This window comes from Rhineura floridana, chromosome 3, assembly GCF_030035675.1.
Source record: "Rhineura floridana isolate rRhiFlo1 chromosome 3, rRhiFlo1.hap2, whole genome shotgun sequence".
Lineage (NCBI taxonomy): Eukaryota > Metazoa > Chordata > Lepidosauria > Squamata > Rhineuridae > Rhineura > Rhineura floridana.
This window is the reverse complement of record NC_084482.1, coordinates 19,007,286-19,033,492: the sequence shown is the minus strand read 5'-3', so window position 1 is coordinate 19,033,492 and position 26,207 is coordinate 19,007,286. Positions and strand designations below refer to the sequence as shown.

General features: G+C 44.4%; 1 protein-coding gene across 9 annotated transcripts in view; it reads right to left on the bottom strand.

The window, feature by feature from the left end:
- RARG (retinoic acid receptor gamma) overlaps window positions 1–26,207 on the bottom strand; it is a 165,526-nt gene that overhangs the window by 96,698 nt on the left and 42,621 nt on the right. Inside the window, exon 1 of one of the 9 annotated variants that reach the window (XM_061614774.1) lies at window positions 3,566–3,587. The exons of 7 other annotated variants lie outside the window; for them this stretch is intronic. The gene's annotated coding sequence lies outside the window, so the exon portion shown is untranslated. Of the gene's footprint in view, window positions 1–3,303; window positions 3,494–3,565; window positions 3,588–26,207 lie in introns of those variants that run through there. One more of the 9 variants, XM_061614771.1, reaches the window with a different exon arrangement.

The following is a 26,207-nucleotide window of genomic DNA, read 5'->3' as shown; positions in this document are numbered from 1 at the left end:
GCAACCCTATGAATAGGGTTTTCATGGTAAGCGGTATTCAGAGGTGGTTTACCATTGCCTTTCTCTGAGGCTGAGAGGCAATGACTGACCCAAGGTCACCCAGTGAGCTTCATGGCTGTGTGGGGATTTGAACCCTGGTCTCCCAGGTTGTAGTCCAACACTCTAACTACTACGCCACACCGGCTCTGGTGTTCATTTTTTTCATCCTTCAAAAGAGCAGTATGTGGCAATATTGGCACACATATTACAATTTAAATGTTAAGAAAAAAATGGCCCAGTCTTGTTAGTTTCACCAGAGAAGGGGTATGTTGAAGGAAATGGCGGCAGGACAGGTAATGCAAAAAGGTGGGTGATACACTATCAGACTGTCACCAACAATGTAGTGCATTGCAAACAAGTCTAGTTGCAGGGCAGTATGAGGTAGCATGTTATGCAGGCAAATGGGAAAGTGTCTCCTCCCACATTAGCTAGAAAGACCATAGCTCAGTGGTAGGGCTCATGTTTTGCACGCAGAAGGTCTCAGGTTTAATACCTGTCATCTACAGTTAAAAGGGTCAGTTAGCAGATGATATGGAAGGATTCTGCCAGAGACTCTAAAGCAGTGTGGGGAAACTTTGGCCTTCCAGATGCTGCTAAACTACAACTCCCATCATCACTGGCCATTCGCCTGGCTTGCTGGGGCTGACAGGAGTTGTAGTTCAGCAACATCTGGAGGGCCAAATGTTCCCCACACCTGCTCTAAAGCAAGGGAAGGGGGGAAATCAATCAGGCTCCACACACAAGTAGAAATAGGAACACCTTTGAAAGCATAGATCAGGTCAGCTGCAACTTCAAAATCCTCCTTAGGTACTAGGCAGCTCAGTGCTGGGCAGCCTCCCACCTGACTGCTTGCAGACTGGTCCAGCTGACAGCCAATCTGAGCTGTATTTTCAAAGGCATCCCAGCTCAGCAGAAGGCTGTCCAGCCCTGAGCATCCTCCAGTCTGAGGGCTTTGACAGTACAGATGAAATTAAGCAAAAGGATGGATCTGGCCCCCAGGCCCTATGTTCCCCACTCTTCTCTAAAGAGCTGCTGCCAGACAGGGTAGACCATACTGGGCTAGATACACAAATAGCGGACATTGTGTTAAGAGGGACAAGTAATTAAAGTGCTTGAAAATGAATGCATGAGAGCTTGTTGCTATAGGGCGGTTTAGAAATGTAATTAAATAAAATAAAATAAATAATTTTGGCCTTATGCTAAGATTTCCCAAAGTGAGGAAAGCAAAGGAAACAAGTGATGGAAGACGGGGAAAGGTTTGTCACATTGGGAAGAAACTCAGTTGTCTGCTCTTCCTGCAACACCCAGTATCTAAAACAAGCTGTAAGATGGCAGAGTCATAAAGGTGGACATGAATGGAGTCATAAAGGTGGACATATATGGAGCACAATGCAGTGGGAGTGAAATGTGGGCCCTCCCTCCCTTCACTGTGGATGAGAGGAGCCACTCAAGGGACCTTGGAGCTCTGAAAGGAGTCTTAGCCCAAGAAAGTTTGGGAACACACATATTAGGTGAAGGGAAAATGTCAGCAGCAATGCATATATAGAGAAAGCAGGGAGCTGAGGAAGACGAAAGGTGTAGAGGGAACCTGGGAATAGGACTGCCAACTTTTTAATCATAAGAGTCTTGTTCCTGTGCCTGCAACAGCAGCCTGAAACACACTGACGTTTAGTAGACAACACTTTTTCTGCCACTTATTTCCATACCTATTACCAGTTAAAGCTTAATTTGCTTAATTTTTGCATGTGAGGGTGCTTTTAAGGGCATAGGCACAGCATCAATAAAAAGGGTTAATAAATCTACTAGGGAAAGGAGTAGGGACAGGGACCATAATTAATTTCCAAAATAAGGGTTGTTGGTGCTGAAGGCCTTGCCCAGAAATCAGTTATCCTGGGTTGGAAGTCCTGTCCCAAAATCTGTGTGGGGTTGGTTGCGGTTATTCATTGGTAAATGAAATGCACATGATCAAGGGTACCCATTACGTTCTGATTTTCAGGAATCAGCCCTGGCATTGAACAAAATTTTCAGGATTGGAGAGAGCCAGGGTATCATAGAATAGACTATAATGATTTTGGCAGCCCAAGAAACAAACAAGAACAATCCTGGTGAGCAGACCTTTAAAAAGAAAAAAGAAAAATATCCATGACAGCCACTGACGGCTCCTTCTGTCCAGTCCTCCTCTCTAGTATACACATGCATGCAGTAAATCTCGCAAACCTCAACTCAAATTAATTTTATTTACTTGTTCCCCAAAAAAGAAAGTTTAAATCTTAAGATTGCCTTCAAATCACAAGAGTTTAAAATCAGTTACTTTTTTTCTTTACCCTTTGGTGTTTTCAGGAGTCAGCATCACACACAATTCATTATAACAAATATGACACTTTCCCTGGGGAAAGGATTAGGTTTCCCACCCACCAGGACCAGGCAGTCAGCTCATAACACCTCTCTAAGTAGAGGTCCCCTTGGAGAACAGATGTACATCCTTTTTCTTATGTCTATATTAGTTTTTTACCCTAAGATACTAGTTGCAAGTGGGGAGAGTACTGTTGCACTCAGGTGCTGCTTGCGGGTCTCCCACTGGCATCTAGTCGGCCACTGTGAAAACAGGAGGCTGGACTAGATGGACCTTTGGCCTGATCTAGCAGGACTCTTCTGCGTTCTCATGAACCACCTTTCCAATGCAATTTACAGTCTAGTTTCGTAATTTCAGAGCCAGTTCACTATCTCATATCAAGCCCCAGTCTCCAAATCCAACTCAGGAGGGTTTGGAACCCAGCTACTGGGACTCCCATTTGCCCCTCTCGGTCCAGCCTGCCTAGGAAACTGGGAACCGAGATGCTGGCCCTTTAAGCATTTCTCTGCTCAAGGGCGTGAGCATATTTTCCCTTTTGAACCATCTCCAAAAGAAGGGAAGTTTTTTTTCTTCTTCTCCTCCTCCTTCTTTGGGTGCTTTTTACCATATGATTTAAATCAAGAGTCATTTCAGGTTCCCAGATAAATGGAGCTTATGTTCTTGCTGCCAGCGCTTGGCTGGGGCTGTACCACCCTGGGGGTAGAATGTGAGCTCACATCTTCCACATGGAACCCAACACCACAGGCCTAATTTACAACAGCCCAGGCAGCGCCTTTTCCTGCCGACTCTGTGTCTCTGGCTTTCAGAGCTACCCCCTATTCCACCCCCAGCCCATCATTCACTCTTCACCTTCTCCCCTCCCTATACCCGCTGCCTTTTTAATGAGCACACACACGAAAGCACACACTTACTTTCCCCTGTTTCATGCCTCCTGCCCCTGCTCCGTCTTTAGTCCCCCCCCTTCTTTCATTTTTCTTCTCCCACTGGGATGTGGTTCCACCCCAGTATGAGGCCAATTCGAGGGGGCTAATGCAGCAAGAGTACCACAGGCGAGGCATGAGTTGCCTCAGTAATGCTCTCCCACTGAATGCCAGTTGTAGGGCGGGAGTAGGGGGGTGGGGAGAAGAGAGGGACGGGAAATACTCCACTACTGTAACCACGTGAGACACATACAGACGCACAACCCTTCAGACACCCTTTGGAACTTCAGTGCCATGTTGAGTTTCCTCACAGCAGTGTCCTTCGCTCGGTTATCTGGCCAATCTCCCCCCGTCGGTTTAAAAAAATAATCCTGGGCTCCTCCCCCGCTGTGTCTGCCCCAGCTAAATCTGCCCACCAGTGCGGGCCGGCGACAAGCTTTTCGCTGGGCCCCTTTAAAACGGCGAGGGCTTGGGCTCACTCCGCGCGCCGCCGCCCACCCCCTTCCCCACTGCCGTGGGTTCTTCTGCCAAGTGCCCTGAGCAGCTAAAGCCACGAGATTTCAAGCGAGCAGCTAACTTAAAGGCTTCATTTCCGTAAACTTTTCCATATGTGAGGGCCTCTCTTGAAGCTCGTGTTCCAAAAATAAACGCGCCGTCAGGCCGAGGTGTCCAAGTACACGGAAACCGGGAAAGAAACCCACTGAAAGAAAACAGCACCGGCTCCTGCCAGCACGCTCGGGGCACAGTTGCCTCAAGGAGAAGGGAAGAAGGGGTTTTTTTGTGGGGAGGGGGCGCGGTTATAGATGGGAATGTTTTTAAACGAGGGAACATCGATAAAAAAATCAACAGAGGCGGCTGCCGCCTCCCTCGAAACACCATTCGGAGTTCAACTTAATTCCAGGCATGCATTCGATTCCCTCGCCATTAGAGGGAACCTGGCCCTTGGATTGCCCCATCAGAGGATGGGAGTGAGGGGGTCACTGAGAGGTCACTCTAATGGGGCTCTCCTTCTTTGGGATACATCCAACATGGAGACACTGAAACCCATATGTTCTCCCAGGCTCCTTAATTGTTCCTAGCCCTCATGGGCAAAGGAGCTTATGTCTCTCCATATTTCTGTGGTGTGGGGAGGGGCCACGTTTCTAAGAAACCAGTTCTGTTTTTTTAAATAAAATAAAATAAATTCTTTGGAACAACTAACATGATAGCTCACTTCAGCCTGGAGCCATCTCATCTCAAAGACTTTTTGTTATATTACTGTGTTTGCTATGCCACTGCGCTCTCTCTCTCTCTCTCTCTCTCTCACACACACACACACACACACACGGATGAACAGTCTATGCCTGTGAAGAGCATACACTTTTAAGCAAAGGGGAAACCGAAGCCATTAATGGTTTGGCCCCAACGAGGCAGCAGATTGAGCTCTGGAGTCCGTCTCATACTAACCTCAAAATGACACCCTGCACCAACACATCTGTCAAGCCTTTATTTTTGGTAGAGTACCAAATTCCTCCTGCAGCCCACACTTACCACCCTGCCCCTTTCTGGTCCCTTCCTTCAGCTGAACCAAATTTCTGGTTCCCTTTTGCTCCCCCCCCCCACAAAGCTTCTGCAGGAATCCCAAATGATCAACCACATCCTACGAGAAGTCAGAATGTGGAAACAGGCACTCAAAGATGAAGTGTAATTGAAGAGGGTTGCAAAGAAATGGGGCACCTGGTCCCTCTGCTGAGTGTGAGGGGAGAAGCCAAGAGGAGTGGTGTGTGAGAGGCTGGGAGAAACTGTAGATATCTAGTTTTCTACACAGGAGTACCCATAGCAATTTTACAAAACAGAAGGTAGGAGGGAGAATCTGTAGATCAAGGCTGGGGTACCTGTGGCCCTCCATGTGTCATTGAACTTCAATAACTATCATCCCCACCCAGCAGGGTCAATGGCCAGGGATGATGGGAGATGTAGTCCAACAACATCTGGAAGGCCACAGGTTCCCCAGTCGTGAACCATTGTGGCTGACTAGGAAGGAAACACAGTCAAGCCAACTCAAGACGCTTTGTTGCCTGAGGCATATCAGCAATCCCCTAACCAATTTTGGCACTTGAGGCAGAAAATCTTGCAAGTGCCTCTCCCCATTCCTGGCAGTAAAAATACAATCATAATAAATAACTAAAACAATAACAACAACAAAACAAAACAAAAACATCTTTAACTGGTACCAAAAAGATGACAGAGTTGGTGCCAGGCAGGCCTCCCCAGGCAGAGCATTCAATAGACACGGAGCTACTACAGAAAAGGCCCATTCTTTCTTCACCACTCTCCGGACCTCCCTCAGAGCAGACATGCAGAGAAGGACCTCAGATGACAATCTCTGAGGTCTGGGCAGGTTCATATGAGGAAAGGTGGTCCTTTAAATATAGGAGTTAAAGCAGGGGTTTTCATCTATTGTTACAGTGAGTGTCCACATGGGCAAGAAATCAGCTGCTCAAGCCTTTCACCATGATGTATCCACACTCCAGACTTGAGGTCCTTTCAGACAGGAGCTTAATACTGTAAACAGGTCATTTGGATATCACAAATGGGTTGGTGGCGATAGTTTTGTTTTGTTTTAATTTATCAGATTTTCCCCAGAATGGGTAAATCCAGATTAAGTGGGAGGGGGAGAATACAGGCTGGCATTTTGATGACAACGACATTGCAAAAACTTGCATGCATGAGGAGCACCCATCCCACAATAAGATCCTGTCTGGAAGCACCCTTAAACTAGTTTAAGAGTCATTCCCTTGTTTGGGGAATCTTGGCACCAGCAATTCTGTGAATGGGACTGGGCGGTGGGAAGGCTAAAAATCTCTACCAGGAAAATCGTGGCACCCTCAGTTCCCAGGATTCTTTGGAAGACGCCATGACAGTCATATTGATATAAAAATGTCTATAGGTTTGTAGTCTTGACAGAAACTGAGCATAGCCAAGACAAAAATATTAGGAAGTGTCCATTAGTTTTACTAACTAGGTTTAACAGATCAATGGGAAATAGAAGGAGGGGTGGTGATGCACGAAAACCTACCTGCCAGCACCAGAGGTTTTCTGTTAAACCACAGAGCTTATCAAAGCAAAAGGAAAAAAGTGATCCAACAGGAACATAGGAAGCTGCCTTACACTAAGTCAGACCAAACTGGTGCATCTAGCTCAGTTTTGTCTACACTGACAAGCAGCAGCTCTCCAAGATTTCAGACAGGGTCTTTCCCAGCCCTACCTGGAGATGTGGGGGATTGAACCTGGGACCTTCTGCAAGCAAAGCAGATGCTCTACTACTGAACTATGACCCCTCCTCAATTACAGATCTGGGAAGCTCACAAGCAGGGCATTGTAACGTTTTTGACCCCTAGTTACTGCCTTTAAACATAGAAGTTCCATTCCTGGCTATCGGCAGCTAATGGCAGCAGATATACTTTCATCTGATAACTAAAATTCTTTAAAGCCACTTTTGCTAGAGATCACTACAACACCTTTTACAATCCATTGCCAAAGATATATGGGGTATGAGGCCTCCACTTAAAGCAACTTTGTGTAACTTACAAGCCTGTTGAGTATAGCATTTGTAATGCTCGGGCAAAAGCATGTTGCCCTCACAACAGGGGTGACCAAAAGTCTGAAGCATTGGAGCTACATTAAAAAAAAAAAAAGAGTCACACAGCTCTTGCATTTTATATAGTTTGAGCATTTAAATTACACAATGGAGCTTCTGCTTCAAATGCTGGCTCAGCCATTAAGCTCGCTGAATGACCCTGGAACGATCTCTCTCTCTCACACACACACACACGAACACACACACCTTGCAGGGTTGTTGTGAAGATAAAATGGGAGAGGGTTCATGTATACCATCATGAGCTCTTTGGAGGAACGGTGGGATAAAAATGTAATAAATAAATAAATACTACACATGTATCCCACCCTTTCTCCAGGGGCCTTCAGCCTCCCTATAACACTGGTGTAGGTTAGGCAAATAAAAAGTTTGCTTTACCACCTAGGCTAAGCAGAGACTTTGATCAGAGCCTTCCTCATCCAAGTCCAATCACACCTTCTACTAGACTAGGCAGCCCTCTTGAGCTTACTCTATACGGCAAGAGTCACAGCAATCTGTTCCAGATTAAAATGGAGCAGATCATTTCCCCTCCTCCTGTCTCTCCTTGCCTACACATGTCTACCAATACTCCTGTCTTCTCTACAATCCAAACCCCTGCCAAAAGTTACAAACTCTACCCCCCCTTCCATCCCCACTTCCCACATAGTCACACACACCAGTTGGCCCCAATAAAAGAATTATGCTACTACATCAGATTTGATAACTGGAACACATTAGGAAAATAATGCCCTTTTGCACGTTCATCCAGTGTGCATAATTTTTTAATCACTGCACTTCTGAGTTATGATTTCAAGTACGAGGGGCTCTTTTATGCAGAAATGAGCCCTTCCTTAGTTATAACAACCCCTAATTTCAATTTGGTCTCCTATCCAGGCATTCTGGCAGCCACAAATACTAAGGGACATTGAGCACATCACATTCCTAATCTCCTAAAAAAAAAAAAAGATGGGGAGGGGGAGAAGCCCCTAAACTTTCCTTTGCTGTCTGAAGTGTCTCTGGAGTGGTCCGAGGCCAGTAGAAGGGGAGGTGAGGAAAAATTGGTTTTATGAAGAATTGAGGGACGGGGTGGGGGCGTGGGCTGGACCTGAATTTGGATAGAAGCCATTCAGTTGGGTTTGTTGGCTTAAAAAAATATTCCAAGGTGGAAAAAGCTACATATATTTTCCACATTACTTAAAAAAGAAGTCCAGAGGAGAAAAGGGACAACACAATGACAGGATTGTGTGAAAGGCTGAGTTGGCACTTAGCAGGCAAAGGTTATGGTAAAAGGTGTTTATAAGGAATACACAAACATTAGCATCAAGGGAGTCATTGCTCATGGTTAGAGTCCTGAAATCCTCTGAAATTAAGCTGCCATGGTCTACATTTTCCAGAGTCCTCAGTGCCCACAATGGATTGAGTTTTTGATTTTCTGTTTTTCACCAACAAGGGGGAAAAAAACTCTACCCCCATTTTTACACAGACCTTGCAAAAGTTTTCAAGACCTAACCTAATGGCAGTCTTTCAAAAAACCTCTTTTTTATATGAAGCACCTAAATGGATAGTTAAAGTAAAAAGAAAAAAAGAAGAATTTGGCCTATACCACAGAGATGTTTGTTAGTTTCTATTAAAGACTTCGCTATAATGTTGCCAGCCACAAAAGCTGGGCCAGGTCCCTCACATCATAATACTGGGGCAACTGAAGCTCTTTTTAATATGATTTCTGGCCCTTCAAGTTACAAAGTGGTCATGCCTGGGAGCATTATTTTTCTAACTTTGCGGTGAAAAGTTATCACTGGTCGGGATACTAGGAATGGAACATCAGCTATTAAACATTACTATTTGTATGCCATTTCTAACGCTTTGCAGTTCCGTTTTCATTCCACATCCTGTAAAGTTCAACACAATTTTACAGAACTGAGACAGAGTGTGACCGGGCCAAAGCCCCATAGGAAACCCACTGATGAGCAGAGACTCAAATCCAAGCCTTCCAGCTCCAAGCCGCCTTGAATTCCTTGCAAACTAATGTAGAACAGTTATCTTCAACCTTTTCAGACAGACAACCCACTTTTAATCCAAACATGCATTTAGGGACCCATCTATTATTATTTTTACCATAAATTTGTATGGTGGTAGTGATCCTGTTGCAACCCACTTTAGTTTAGGCTGCAACCCGGTAGTGGGTCCCAACCCAATATTAAAAGACAAATTATCTAGAGCAACTTTATTGCCCGATTCTCTAATCACAATTGCTAATGCCTATTAGAACACACACATTCCCCATAAGCGTGCTTTGAAAAAGAGAATATATAAAAGAGATCTAACCGTTCAATATTTTATCACTGCTCAGTCCCAGTTGCAAGTACAACAAGTTGCTCAAAAAGATTAAAAGCTCCCAGTTCTGATAAATGGGAAGCCATACTTTGCCACTGTGCCCAAATGCAGCAGAGATCTAAGCCAGTGTCATGCAATGGTTTACAATCCTGGTTTGTGGCATTTGGATGAAACAGCAGGCTAAACTTCTAATCTTCTCCTCTTCCTATGGAGGAAAGGGAAAGAGTGAGCACGTGCGTCCAAGACTAGCCACTGTTTCTTTGTATAAGGGCAAATCATGGCTTGTCATTAGGCCTGAAAGCAACTATGAGTGGCCATCTTTTCATTTACAGTAACACACCACAACCAAAATAGCTTCAAAAGTAAGCAAATATATTCTCAACTTGCAACACCACCAATTAAAATTAGTCTTCACTGTTCAATCCATGAAAGCTGGGAGTTGACTAATAGACCAATAAAAAGCTGAAACTTTACTTACTACAATTAGATGTCATGGTGTAGTATAGTGGCTAGAGTGTTGTATTAGGGTTGGAGTGGCCCAAGTTCAAATTCCCACTCAGTTGTGAAGCTGACCGAATGATCTTGGGCCACTTGCTATTTCTCCATGTATGTTATCTTGAGTTCATTGGAGGAAAGGTGGGATATAAATGTAATAAATAGATTAAAATAAAACTATACTTTTTAGCATGCTATGCAAAAATGCACACACACCAATTTCATTTTCAACTTCAATGTACAAAACTCAATATGCCAAAGCAAGACAGCTGGTAGCTGCCAACTAAAGAAGCACAGCTTTATGGTGTGTTCCAGATTAGGAGCAAAAACTGCATTCCCATTAAATTCAGTGGGATTTAAGCAGCCCAATTGCGAACAGGACAGCAGCTTTGATGTACACAAGCAATGTATATTATATAAAGCACAGCTGGAGGGTTATCATTGTCAGAACAGAAAATATCAGGGTGAAGTGGAACCATGATATATAGGGCACAATTGGCTAAGTGCATATTAAAATGTTTATTTAAAAAACCTAGGACATAAAAACACATCAAGCACAGATTGCAACTGTGAAAAGTATATGAGAGTTAGAAAGTCTAGTATTTTGCAGCAGTATGAAAAAAAGCATTAAAATCCACTACATAACTCAAGTAGTTGCCCAAATAATAGGGTATCTAGTTGGCTCTGTAAAAAGAAAAGCTTATCAGCACTTGCATGCCTATTAATAGAGCACTTTCAGTAAGCAAACAACATCCTGCTAGCAAAGTACTTTATAGTCTTCATCTTGTTATATAAATGACAATCCTGTGGGGTAGGCCACTGTTATCCTCATCATACAGAGGTGGAAGGCCCAAGCCATCCAAAGGCAGCCAGTTGCCTCTCATCTCCAAGCTCACTGCTTTATTCCCTGACGTTTTTCTGATCCATGCCTCTAATCAAGTCGTCTTTTGATCCTAAGGCAGCTAACAAGCTTGCTTTCAAGTGGCAAAATTAGCCACAGGGCACTTCCATAGAGCCCAAACATACAGTTACAAAATAGAATTGTCCCACAAGAAATATTTATTTTTATTGGGATTTATCTGGTGAATGGCAGTCTTCTGTTTATGAACATGTTAAGCACTGTTTATGCATGGCTAATTCCTCTTCCCTCATGTTGGACACTGAAGGACTGTGTGCATGAAATTTTAACAAATGAAGAAGTATGTAGGAAATGAACAGGGAAGGCTCTTCAAACAGGCTTGATGCGTGTGTGGTCCTTGTGCATGAACTACTGAAGTACAGAGAAGCTCTACTGCACAGCATTTCTATATGTGCATGCAGAAGCACAAAACTCCAGTGGCAAATCTTTGCATGCAACCATGAACATACTGTGGCGAGGACTGTGCATATTTGAGTAAAGTTAGGCTGACTTGGGGTGCATGTTTTCTCTCTGTATGTGTTAGGATATGCAACATCATGCAATATCTGGGGGACAAAACTGAGAATGCACACTAGGAATTCAATACACTGAGAAAATCAGTTGGAAAGTGAATATGGCACACTTGGCTCTAATCCAAAGGCTGTGTTTTTTATTTATCTGTTTGCTATATGACTATCTAACATGGATTTCTGTGGATGACATTTGACAGTTGAGAAGGTTTTGTCATAAGGCACCTTTGTGTCTTGCCACAGTATATTTTAAGTACCAACAGGATATGATCACTAGCAATGCATTACTGGAATGCGCTATCCACATAAACAACAAGGCTGTGAAAATTAAGACCGAGTTCCACCAGACAGGACACATACCTCCTGCTAAAGACAAAGCCACTGTCAAGGAGACAAGTCAATAAAGGGGCCATAAGCACATGTAAAGTTTCTCATCAGTGTCACCTCTGGGGTGTCACTGACCTCACCAAAGGACAAAAGCAGATAGAAGACAAGCAAAAGATGTTCAAAACAGAGCTCTTCCAGCAACTGCATTATGCCCGTGTGGAGGTAGGATGTGACAAGACAGAAGTCAGACTAACAAATCAGGCTTCCAGGAATGTGGCTGTACATGACACTTGCAGAGAACAACATGTGTCGCTCCCCAGCTTGTTCTGTCATTAGGTGCACATACAATCCCAGCCTCACAGTGCAATAGTCTTGCTCCTGTCAGTGTTCCTATGCAGACTACATACAAGGGACAATGGTTCCGTTTGGCTTAAGCAGTGTGTTTATCTGTGGCAACTGGGAGTGTTAGTGCATGTGGATGAATTGATTGGGTCCCTTGGGCCCAGCCACATCTTTACCTGTCCCACACTTCACATCATATATGAAGTCAGGTGTAGAGCAGGTGGGGCCTACACCAAACCGGCATGGCAGGCCAAATGGGGACGCATGGAGGGCCTCATTAGGCCCAAGGGCCAGAGGTTCCCCACCCTGGCTCTGCCCAGTCTTCACTGTTACTTCCATGAACTCTGCCTTACTATGTCTATTCCAAGACCATGCCACATTACTGAAAGCTAAGCTTTGGCTCAAAGTTAAGACCTGAGTACCCACCCAATTCATAAGATGCTTTGTCCATATAAGTACAGATACGGTACCACCTCTCCACTCCATCCTAGTGTGCTTTGGTGTACCCTAGAAGGGGCTGCCACTTCCTGCCTAGAAGTAACTCTATGGTAACTGCTGGTAATGTATGGCAAGAACTGCCATCAGCTAGTCTCACAAGGAATTGCTGGAAACACAGCAGAAGAGAACTGCACCCTTATGACTTCATTGAACTCAATTCCAGAGGAAGCTATGGCAGAGTCTGTGAACATTTACCCCTGAGTAATCCATGTCAAAGTTACATATGTTTGCTGTCCTGGGCTCCTTTGGGAGGAAGGGTGGAATATAAATTCAATAAACAAAGTGATGGGTCCCATGTGAACGCAAGTGTATCAGTGTACGTAGCTAAGGATTTCAGTGAGAACAGACAGTCTATGAATACAGTTCTGCATAAGTGTGTACTGATATGTATGTTTGAGTGTGAGATGTGTATGTACATGTGTGCATACACGCACATAACAGATATATATGTGCATGTATTACACACCCTTGTTATTTAACTTCCCAGTTCACAGTTGAATGCTGGAAGCAGCTCACTGTGGGTGCGGCTGGCTCAGGACCCACAGAGAGTGAAACACAGGAACTGGCTCCCCAACCCATCCCATATGGGAACAAGCCTACAAGCTTGAGCAATAAAAACAAAACAATCCCCAAAGAGGTTCTTGGGCTGAGCACCTGAGAGCAGGGCCCTTCCCCTGACTGGCAGTACCACATTCCTGTGCCCGTCAGCACCAGCCACTAACCCTTTCCACACCGGCATCATTCTCTCCCATTAATGATCCCACAAGCAGTGTTGGGGGGGGGACAGACACAAAGAGGCTAGGACAAAGGATCTCTGAAGTTTGACTGCCATTTTTTTCAGGGCTAGCCAGGGACGCAGCTTGCTATGGAAGGCAAAGGCTTCAGCAGTCAGTGGTCAAGCTTAGATGTGGATGAACCAGGCGCAAATTCAAGCAGGAAGCAAGTTTCTGAATATATGAAGCTGCCCCTTTTACTAAGTCAGACTACTGAGCCCAACTACTGAGTCCATCTAGCTCAGTAATGGCTACTCTGAATGGCAGCAGCTCTCCAGGGTCTCAGGCTCCTCTCAGTCCGCTACCTAAAATCCTTTGAACTAGAGACCACGGGTAAACCTTCTAACTGCAAAGCACGAACTTTACTACTGAGCTAGTGTCCTTCCTTTATTAGATGGCAGAGGTTAAATTTGTGCCAGGGCTCAGAAGTGCTCAGCCTCAGGAACTATTCTGAACACTAGGGGTTAACACTGGAGCACAATTTTAAATTAATCAATGAATGCAGACAATTTATAAATCACTTGTCTCTAAGCGGTGTACAAGAAATATAATACAAAGGAAATAAAAATCAGTTAAAAAGATGAAATCAGGCTTCAATTAAAATGCCTGCTGGAATAAAAAGTCTTCAGTAGGCACCAGAAGTTCAACAGGGAGGAGGCCTGTCCGAGCAGTTATTTACTTATCACATGTATATGAGCACCCAACAACAACAACATTCTCTCTGAGCAGCTTAACAGTGTCAACAGAACATTAAAATACTAAATAGCAGATTTAAATAGATTTTAAAATATTTAAGACAGCATTTCCCAACCTAGCACCAGACCAGATGTTTTAGATTACAGCTCTCATCAGCCACAGACAGTGTGGTCAATATTCAGGATAAAAGGAGTTGTAGTCCAAAACCAGGTTGGAGGAGAACAATTTAAGACATCTTAAAAGGCCTGGGAAAATACAAAGATCCTTATTATCAAAATGATCCCTATGTAGGCACCAGGTGAGTCTCTCTGGGGAGGGAATTCCAGAGCTGAGGTGGCACCATTGAAAATGTCACCTGTCACACACCACACTCCGTAGCGGCACCTGGAGAAGGAAGTAAAATATGTCGGGAGAGAGACAGAGGGAGTGTGACTCTGTTGATTCTCCTTGATCTCTCAGCGGCTTTTGATACCATCGACCATGGTATCCTTCTGGGGAGGCTCGCGGAGTTGGGAGTCGGAGGTACTGCTTGGCAGTGGTTTCGCTCCTACTTGGCGGACCGTCTCCAGAGGGTAGTGCTTGGGGAACATTGCTCGACACCGTGGGTCCTCCAATATGGAGTCCCGCAGGGGTCAGTCTTGTCCCCCATGCTTTTTAATATCTACATGAAGCCGTTGGGTGAGGTCATCAGGAGTTTTGGAGTGCGTTGTCATCAGTATGCTGATGACACGCAGCTCTACTTCTCCTTTTCATCTTCTTCAGGTGAGGCTGTCGATGCCCTGAACCGATGCCTGGCCACGACAATGGACTGGATGAGGGTTAACAAGCTGAAGCTCAATCCAGACAAGACTGAGATGCTGTTGATGGATGGTTTCTCTGATCGGATGGTGGATATATACCCTGTCCTGGATGTGGTTACACTCCCCCCAAAGGAGTGGGTTCGTAGTCTGGGAGTCCTTTTTGACTCTTCCCTCTCACTTGAGGCTCAAGTAGCCTCGGTGGCAAGGAATGCATTCTACCAACTTCGGTTGGTAGCCCAGCTACGCCCCTATTTGAGTAAAGAGGACCTTACATCAGTGGTACATGCTCTAGTAACCTCACGCTTAGACTACTACAATGCGTTCTACGTAGGGCTACCTTTGAAGACTGTTCGGAAGCTACAGCTAGTGCAAAATGCGGCAGCCAGACTGCTAACAAGGACCAAGCGGTCCGAGCACATAACACCTGTTCTGGCTCGCTTGCACTGGCTGCCAATAAGCTTCCGGGCTAGATTCAAAGTGTTGGTATTAACCTATAAAGACTTATACGGCGCAGGGCCACGATACCTGTTGGAACGCCTCTCCCGATATGAACCGGCCCGTACACTACGTTCCACAACGAAGGCCCTCCTCCGGGCCCCGACTCATAGGGAGGCCCGGAGGGTGGTGACAAGATCTAGGGCCTTCTCGGTGGTGGCCCCCGAATTGTGGAACAGTCTCCCCGTGGAGGTGCGCTTGGCGCCGACGCTGTTTTCTTTTCGGCGCCAAGTGAAAACCTTTCTTTTCACCGAAGCATTTTAATTTAGTTTAACTTAAATTTATACAAATTGTTGTAATTGATTTTTGATTGTTTTTATGTCCTGTAGTATTGTATTATGATTTTACTGTACTTTGTTCACCGCCCAGAGAGCTATTGCTAGTCGGGCGGTTTATAAGCTTAATAAATAATAAATAAATAAATAAAAATAAATGAAAATGCCCCTAAACTGGTGCAAACTGCTTCATCATTAACTACAGACAGAAAGCCTTCATCACTAACTACAGAGAGCCCCATACCTCAAAGCTTAAAGGAAAAGGCCTCCAGATTTGAGCTGCAGTTTGTAACTGTAACGTATATACACTATGGGCCCATCCAAACTGGTGTTTTTTTGTGGCTATATTCTGCAGCGCATCGTTGACACAATAATAGTGCATTAGTGGTGAATACTGTATATACTGGACCATCCACCATCATTCCGCTTTATTAGATGTTCTGTGATGCCTCCCCAAACCTACTATATTATTGCCATCTGGAGGGGCAGTCTTGAACTATAGTGTGACAAAAGCAGAACATCCCCATGTCCCCTTCCCCCAAACATTTGTGGTATAAAAAGTTACAGGATTTCAGCAGAAGTTTCAGAACATGCACTGATCGGAAACAAAGCAGTATGCCCACCCCATACTTTTGCAGGCACAAAGAGTATTGAAAGTTGGATTTGCATATAACTGCATTGATACCATCATGACCAGAAATCATAATGAATGCATTAAAAAAAGGACATTTGGAGGGGCCCCATATGCACAAAAGCAGATGCACATAAGTGACTGACAAAACAGAGGTAGGCTTAAAATTATTTAGTTAAATCCTTGAGCTGCCACTCAAGTCAGTTCCATAGTTGGATTTCAAACCAGATTATGGGAGCCAAAGTTCTTAGAATGCAAACGATGGAGAGAATCTCAGGAAGGAGACATTTGCTATGTAAGTGTAACTAAGGATTTAAAAATAATGAAAAGCAGAGGTAAAAGTTTCAAGTATTCTTCTCCAAGTCAAGGCCATGGGTGTTAGGTTATTCAGTCTGTATATTCAGACATTCTTTTACCTCTGATATCCTAGGGTTGGGTTAATTTGTTTATCTACTGGAAATATGTCGAAATCTTAAAGATTATGGTCATCTAATTTTTTTTAAAAAAGTCTTGCAACAGGTTGTTCAACCTTTTTTGTTGCGTTTGCTGATTTGCAGTTTCTGAAACATAACCACAAAGCAGTCATGTGCACCCACATGCATGCTGCTGGCACATGGAAAGTTCAGCCCTGGCATGCTGCTACAAAGCTCCCTCGATGGGGTTTGTAGAGTTTCAAAAGCTGGGCCTGGGCTGAAAAGCTGCTCTTGCTGGGAGCTTCTCACAAAACCTTACAGAGTTAGAAATCAGCAAGAGATGGATTTTTCTACCAAAGGCGCTAGGGACATGAGAATCAACCCTGCCAAATCAAATTCTTATGGGTTGGCAAAGATAATCTGATGTGTAAATAAACAGATAAATAGTCACACCATGAAATCAAAACAATAGCACCCGTTTGCCAAGTTAACAACTCTTATGTATGTGTGCACACAACAGCGTTAGGAAACACAGCACTCAAGACTGGGGCACTGAGAGAGTAAGCAAGCAGCAGGTATGTAGCAAAGGTGATGGTATGCAGAAAAGAGTGGCACTTGACCTTTCAGAGGGTGGGGCAGATCCTCTTGATATCTCAGAAACTGGCTATTTTAAGGAAGGATTAAAACATATATACCTGAGACATAGGATAGTGATTCCCAAACCTTTCCCCCATAGACCACTTGAAAATCGCTGAGGGTCTTGGCGGACCACTTAATCATTTGTCTGCCTGTTCAGCAGATATTCTCAAATGTTTACAAGTATCAAATGTTTTTGCACTGCAAAACAATTATAAATAAACTGAGAATGTTACGGAAAGTACCTAAGATTACATTTCAAATGACATCCTTCTGTGGAGGAGCACACCCTCAAACTGCCCAGTTGCTTCTATGTATGGCCATTTGCCAATTATAGAACCATTTCCTTATCAGCTCCCATGTTACATTTTTTGCTGAAAAATAAATGTCATCAGAAGCCACTTTTTGTCTCCTTGAGAGTTCACTTGAAGCCCAAGGTTTGTTCAAACCATGTTCAAGTATGTAAAAAGAAATAATCCCCACAAGGCACCAAAAAGCTTCACTCCCACCATTTGTGCCACATGAGAATGTTGTCCGTGTACAACAGAATATGGGAAAGAAATCAAATTCTCCCCAATGGAAGATTCACCATCATTCACAGTTCTCAGAAACCGAGAGCCAATGTAGCCCAGTGAATATACGCTGACCTTGAAGATGGGACACTTGGGTCAAATCACAGCTTTAGTGACTTCGGGCAGGCCATTTTCTCTCAGTCTGTAAACACACTAGTCGCCAGATCAAAGTGTTTCCATTGGGGGAATGAGTTGATTTGCTGAGCAGTTGCAAAATCTCTTTGGAGCTTTTTTTTTTTAATGCACTTGACCTGCTCCCACCAGGTTTTACAGTAAAAAGGGGCAGAATTTGACTAGTGTCGTGCGCCCCCGGTTTCAGAAGAGAGAGGTGGAGATGCACTGGAATCGGCAGAACAGTGAGTGTTTCTACCCTGTCTCATCTCCCAAGCTTTAAAATGGACATAATCAAGATCTATGTTAAAAAGAGTTGCTATGGAGGGGGGAAGTCTCTAAAAGGCTCCAAGGCAGGGGTCACCAACCTTTTGGGGCCCATGGGGACATTTGCAAAGTGGAGAAACTGTGGGCACCACCACCAAAGTGGGCACCCACACACCCACCCACACACACACACTTGCAACCAAGCACACATCACAACCTATTCTATTGGCTACAACAGAATGCTTCCTTCAAGCCAAATTTCAACAGGGGGAGGGGATCCTGTGGGTGCCAGAGGAGGCCTCTGTGGGAACCTGTGTTTCCACAGGATGCCCATGTGGGTGACCCCTCAGGTGTTTCTCTCACTTAGCATTCTGAATGAGAAGTTCTCATACTCTGTCTGCAGCCGGAGAATCCATTCAATTCCAACCAATGTCATTCAGGGACACTTCCTGATATTTTGACACTGCCTAATAATAAAGAAATAAAAACATCCTGATCCTGGAGGGATCAGGGGATTGAACTGAGAATGTTCTGAGTACAAGGGACACATGTGCTCTACCACTGAGCTATGGCTGCTCCCATATGTTATTGTTGCTGTGAAAAAGTCATTTGCCTCTCCATCATCTTTTTCTAAACTCACATTATTATACTTGACAGAACAGACCTTAAGGGCATATGCACATGATTACTTTTTAAATGAACACCTTGCCATCCTAAGCAGTGCCCAATCTATTGCCTGTGATGGCCAAATCACTCAACCTCATGATAGGGTGAGATTTTAAAAACCCAATGAGCACTGAGCATGCTCAGTAATCACTGAGAGGCTGTTGAGGGAACGTCAGGAAAATGGGGTGGGGGGATGGAACATCACAGAAAAGGACATTATAGAAGCCTGAACATGAGCACTTCACGTTGCAACATAATGTTGCAGGTCCCATTTGTACATGATACTAACTACACAAGGCACTAACACAAGAACATAAGAAGATCCTGCTGGATCAGGCCAGTGGCCCATATAGTCCAACATCCTGTTCACACAGTAGCCAACCAGATGCCCAAGGGAAGCCTGCAAGCAGGACCTGAGTGCACCCTTGCCTCCTGTGGTTTCCAGCAAGTGGTATGCAGAAGCATACCGTCTTCAACTATGGAGGCAGAGCGTAGCCATCATGGTTAGCAGCCATTGATAGCCCTGTCCTCCATGAATTTGTTTAATTCTCTTTTAAAGCCATCCAGGTTGGTGGCCATCACTGCCTTTTGTGGGAGCAAATTCCATAGTTTAACTATGCCCTGCAGGAAGAAGTACTTTCTTTTGTCTGTCCAGAATCTTCCAACATTCAGCTTCATTGGTCCACGAGTTCTAGTGTTATGAGAGAGGGAGAAAAACTTTTCTCTATCCACTTTCCTCATGCTATGCATAATTTTATACATGAAAGATCCATACTGAAGGATCCATGACTGGATCTCTAATATTAGTATTATTGTTGTTATTGTTTATTTCTATCCTGCCTTTTGGCCAAAAGGCACTCAAGGCAGCTTACAAAAAATAAACACAAATATAGAAATACATATCAATAAAAACAGTACAATTTACAAAAATTAAATAACAAGGTTAATAACAACAACAACAACAACAACAACAACAACAATAATAATAATAAGGCGGCAGCTGAGAGGCAGGGTGAGGCAGGAGGAGAGGTTGATTCACATTGGGACCACAACTCTGAGGGAGAGGTTTTTGATGCTTTTCTCCTATGTGATTTCCTCTATATAAATCACACACACACTGATGCATACACACCAAAACAGCTATTTGCTTCATTAGGGAAAAAATACAGAAGAAGATTCCCCAGATAACTAGAAGAATTTGAAAATGCACTATTTGATTTAAGCCTAAAAATGTTTTCAGACACACTCTTTCAGCTTAGGTCCAAAGCCTGAAATGAAACCCCACTACATGCTGGGGAACATTCAGGTAGGACTTTTTTGCGGCATGCCCAGTGCTTCTCAGTGACTGACTGAAAAAAAATTACATGGACAATAAGACCATAGAATCATAGAACAGTAGAGTTGGAAAGGGTCTATAAGGCCATGCAGTCCAATCTCCTGCTCAATGCAGGAATCCAACTTAAAGCATACTTGACACGGGGCTGTCCAGCTGCCTTTTGAATGTTTCCAGTGTTGGGGAGCCCACCACCTCCATTGTTGTACCACTCTAACAGTTAGGAAGTTTTTCCTGATGTTCAGTTGAAATCTGGATTCCTGTAACTTGAGCCCATAATGCCATGACCTGCACTCTAGGATGATCGAGAAGAGATCCTGGCCCTCCTCTGTGTGACAGCCTTTCAAGTACTTGAAGAGTGCTATCATATCTGCCCTCAGTCTTCTCTTCTCCAGGCTAAGCATGCCCAGTTCTTTCAGTCTCTTCTCATAGGGTTTTGTTTCCAGTCCTCTGATCATCCTCGTTGTCCTCCTGCAAACCTGTTCTAGTTTGCCTGTGTCCTTTTTAAAGTGCAGTGTCCAGAACCGGCTTAACTAGTGATGAACAGGGGGGGACTAGTACTTCACGTGATTTGGCAGCCTAAAATAACATTTGCCTTTTTTGCAACCACAATACCCTGTTGGCTCATATTCAGCTTGTGATCAACAACAATTCCAAGAGCCTTCGCGCATGTAGTATTGCTGAGCCAGGTATTCCCCATCTTATAACTGTGCATTTGGTGTCTTTTTCCTAGGTGTAGAACTTTGCAATTGTCCCTGTTAAAATTTCATTCTGTTGTTTTCAGCCCAATGCTCTAGCTTATCAAGATCACTTTGAATTTTGATTTTGCCCTCCAGGGTATTAGCTATCCCTCCCAATATTGTATCATCTGCAAATAACCTCCTCAGACAAGTCATAAATTAAAATGATGAAGAGCACCAAGCCCAGGACTGAGCCCTGTGGAACCCCGCTCATTACCACCCCCCAGTTTGAGAAGGAACCATTGATAAGCAGTCTGAGTATGATCCTGTAGCCAACTGTGGATCCACTTGAAGTTGTTCCATCCAGCCCACATTTAGCTAGCTTGTTAATCAGAATATCATGAGGCACACTGTTAAAAGCTTTGCTGAAGTTGAGATATATTATGTCTATAGCATTCCCACAGTATAACTGGGAAGTTACCTGATCAAAAAATGAGATAAGATTAGTCTGGCAGGATTTCTTCTTGAAAAATTCAGTTTGGCTTCTAGTAATCACTGTACTGTTTATGCTTTATTATCTGCTCCAGGATTTTCCCAGGGATTGATATCAGGCTGACTGGTCTATAGTTCCCAGGTTCCACCTTTCTGAAGACAGGGACAACATTAGCCCTCCTCCAGTCATCCAGCATGTCACCCATCCTCCATGATTTCGCAAAAACAATAGACAATGGTTCTGAGAGTTCTTCACCAGTTCCTTCAATACTCTAGGATGCAGTTCATCAGGCCATGCAGATTTGAACTAGTTCAAATTGATTAGGTATTCCCTGACCATTTGTCTATCGATCAAAAGCTGCAAACCTCCCCCTTCAGCTTAACGTTTGTTAGGAGGGTCTCTTTTGGGAAAAGGCTGAACCAAAGTAGGAATTGAGCACTTCTGTCTTTTCTTTGTTATTTGTTATCATTTTGCCATCATCACTGAGTAGCTGTGCCACCATTTCCTCTCTCTGTCTTTTACTATGGATGTACCTGAAAAAAGCTTTTTGTTGCTTTTAGCATCCCTCGCTAACCGCAGCTCATTCTCAGCTTTAGCCTTCCCGACACCATCCCTGCAATTCTGTGCTACCTGTCTGTACGCTTTGTTTGTGGCTAGACCTTCCTTCCACTTCCTGTATGTGTCCTTTTTTATTTTCAGGTCATCATTGGCTGCTTCTTCTGTTTCCCCCTTTTCTCCTTTATGGAATTGTTTGCAATTGTGTCTTTGGAATTTCCTTTTTTAGAAACTCCCACCCATCTTGGACTCCTTTTCTCATTAGTGTTGCTTGCCATGGAACATTACTTATCATTGTACTGAGTTTATTAAAATCAGCTTTCCTGAAGGTATTCTTGGCTTTTATTTCCTTTAAAATCAAGAACTCAAGTATAACATGGTCACTTTCCCCCAGAGTTCCTGTACCTTCCACTTCATCTAATAAGGCATCTCTATTAGTTAGAATCATGTTGTCTTTGTCCTTCTGTCTGACCTAGGTTAGCTAGCAGATAACATTGAGACCTCAGATAACATTGAGACCAAGCGCCTGAGCAGCTGTGGATGTTCTATATGAATTGCTCTATGGCATTTAGTATTGGGCATTGTAACCCAGGTCAGCTTGCCCTTGGTTGAATTGTGTGTGTGTGTGTGTGTGTGTGTGTGTGTGTGTGTGTGTGTGTGTGTGTGAGAGAGAGAGAGAGAGAGAGAGAGAGAGAGAGAACCAAAACAAGGCATCCCAACTTTCATTCTTGCCGACTGGAATATCCTAAACCCAGCTCTCTTCCCAAAGCTAGGAAAAGATTTGAGCTCTAGGCTGACATCTCACCTATCTAAGCCACCAGATTCCACTGCTGGTTCAGCTTGCATAGAGCTTTTCATGTAGATCAGAGGAGAGTATTTTCTTACACTAAATACACCACAAAATCTGCATAGGCACAGAACATTTTCAAAACAAAGCCACTGAATGGTATATTTTTCACATCGTATGATATAAGTCGCAATGTTCCACATAAAGGTTAACACCTTTGCATTCTTATAAAAAATACACCCCACCTTTTTCTAGTGTAGGAGATGCCACTTCCCCTCAAGAGGTGAGCCTGAGTGCTATATTTCACTATGGCAAAAACTGGTGATTGGCAACCAATACTGCATATGTTCGAGATCTGTTCAGACAGGAATGGAAAACCACTTACCCACTAGATTGTTGGAATCAGTCACATTTCTAGGAGCTACCATTTGCATTTTAAAATGGCTGCTTCCCATGTTGAATAGCTGATCAGCCATATTCAAAATAAATCACAACAGAGATAGAAAAGTGGTCTTGGCATCAGATATGAAAGCCACCAGAGTTTTACCATGCTCAAAAACCTGCAAAGCATGACGATGGGAAACTTCCATGCTTCAGCTTAGCAGCATGAAACCTGGCTCTTCCCAGTCTGCAGATTCACCCAAGTTCCACACATTATCTGTTCAGATGCTGCACAGAACATCCTAGGAAGCAAGAGTTCCTCTTTACTCAGATGTCCACTCCAGCTAGGACTTGGTGCACCAACTGTGTACACCAAAACCAGAAACTTGAACTTGGCCCGGTAGCTAATAGGCAGCCAGTGCAATTCTTTCAACAGCGGGATGACATGCTGGCAATACCCTGCCCCAGTGAACAGTTGTGCTGCCGAATTTTGCACCATCTGCAGCTTCCGGACCAACCTCAAGGGCAGCCCCACAAAGAGTGCATTACAGTAATCCAGCCTGGGGGTTGTCAGTGCATGGACAACAGCTGTCAGGCTATCCGGTCCAGAAATGGCTGCAGCAGTCTACCAGCAAAAGTGGTCAAAGGCACTCCTAGCCGCTAAGGTAACTTGGGCCTCTAGCAACAAAGACAGATCCAAGAGCACCCCAGACTACAAACCTGGTCTTTCAGAGGGAGTATGACCCCATCCAAAGCAGACAACTGACCAATTATCCGAAATCAGGAACGACCAACCCACAGTGCCTCCATCTTGCTAGGATTCACACTCAGTTTATTTGCCCTCATCCAGCCCACCACCAAGTCCAGGCACTGGTCCAGGGCTTGCATGGTGTCTCCCAATTCAGATGTTACAGAGAAACAGAGTTGGGTATAATCAGTGTACTGCTGACCCAGACCCCAAATCTCCTAATGATTGCTCCCAAGAGCTTCATATAGATCGGACAAGATGGTACCCCATGGCACCCCACAGCACAAGTGCCAGGGGGCCAAAAGATAATCAACAAATGTTATTCTCTAAAAATGACCCTGGAGATGGGATCAGTACCACTGTAAGTGCAGCCAATACCCATCTCATCAAGTCAGCTCAGAAGGATACCATAGGCAATGGTATCAAAAGCTGCCACGAGATCAAGTAAGAATAACATGGTCACACTCCCCCTGTCTTTCTCCCAATAAAGGTCATCACCACCTCTTTCAGAGCAGCTGGGGCCACTCCCTCATGCAAAGACACACTGAACACACCCTGGATCCACTTGGTCATACCTCCTCGGCAAGCTTTAATAAGCTAAGAAGAACAAGGGTCGAGAGGACATATTGCTGGCCACATTGTCACAAGCACATCATCAGGCTGCATCAACTGAAACTTATCCCAAGAAGTTGCAACAGATGTTGCACCGGACACCTCACTGGGGACTACAGTCAATGTGGATGGGGCATCAAGACTGCTACAGAGACAAGCAAATTTACCCTCAAAGTGCCTTGCAAACAATTCACAGTGGATTTCCAAACAGTCTAAAACACCTCATAGGGAGGCCCGGAGGGTAGTAACAAGATCTAGGGCCTTCTCAGTGGTGGCCCCTGAATTGTGGAATAGTCTCCCTGAGGAGGTACGCCTGGCGCCGACACTATTATCTTTTCGGTGCCAGGTTAAAACCTTTCTCTTCTCTGAGGCATTTTAATCTAAGTTATTTATGTAAATGCTGTAATTTTTATTTTAGATGGTGTACTTTATATTTGTTATACTGATTCTGTAATTTTATTATTGTATATGTTTCTATGTTTGCCGCCCAGAGAGCTGTTTGCTAGTCGGGCGGGATATAAGCTGAATAAAATAAATAAATAAATAAATAAATAAATGTTAACAGACCCCTGACAATACAAAAAAGCTCCACTGATGGCTACCTGAGGATGCAATGGAGGCAAAGAAGTGGGCCTTTTTCACTGCCTCACTGCTACACAGTAGGTATGGTTATGATGTTTTACTCATGCCCGATCAACCTCATAGCATGTCTGTCGCCACTTGCTCTCTAGCCATCATCCAGTCCGTTTCATTGCCCTTAGTTCATTGGTGTACCAAGGTGCAAACCAATGTCGGAGAGGGCACTTAGGAGCAACTGTGTTAAGAGCCCAATGCGTCTCATTGTTCAACAGCATAACAAGGGCTTCAGCAGGGTCACCTGCTCTACCTGCAGGAAACTCCACTAGATTCCATTAGTCTCTGGTGGCGGAGCATCTTAATCTGTCCACCATCCCTGCAGGGGAAGATTGGAACTGTAAACTTCACCAGGAAGTGGTCTGACCATGACAATACAGTGACATCCACTCCCCCATCTCCAGATCACCCTTCCCTCCGTCTGGAGCAAAACCAAATCGAGGGCATGCCCTGCCCTACGTGTTGGACAGGTGACAACTAGAGAAAGTCCAGTGGTCATCATGGAGGCCATGAAGTCCCAAGCAGGAACACTAGAGGCAGCCTCAGCATGGACATTGAAATCAATCAAGACTACCATTCTGGGCTGCTCCAAAACCACAGCCGACACGGCCTTCACCAGCTCAGTCAGAGAAACTGCTGGGCAGCAGGGTGGATGGTACACCAGCAGCAACCCTAGATAACTGTCTCCTAGGGCTGACACCAGGTGGAGGCCCTCATAGCCAGCTCCACGACAGACTGGTTTTGTGGTGATAGAGATGGAAATTCTGCAGATCACAGCAAACCCTCTCCCCACCCCCATCCTTGCAGCTTGTGCTGATGTTGCACCGAGTATCCAGGCAGGCAAAGCTGAATCAGATCAACTCCTCCCAGCTCACCCACGCAGATCCCGGCAATGCACACCAAATCAGCACATTCATCCATGATCAAATCATGGGTGAGTGTGGTCTTATAGTGTACCGATCTGGCTTAAACAATAGCACACACAGGCCAGTGGGCACAGCAGATGAGCAACCTGGAACCCAACCATGGGAGTAGTGGGAGCGAGGGATAAGGCATAGATAGCCTTGCCCACATCTTCCATGGTAACCTATCGCCTTCCCACAGCTATACCTTCCTCTGGCCATGAGATTGGGGTGGCATCACCCATGTCCCTCCTTCCTAAGACTCCTCCTAAATACATGATATAAACTACAATAACAGTCCACCAATAAAACCTATCAAAACAGTTATCCTAGTGTGCCTCTGAGAGAAAATGCCCCAGCAGACATACCCTAATGCCACAAAAAAATGAGTGCAGA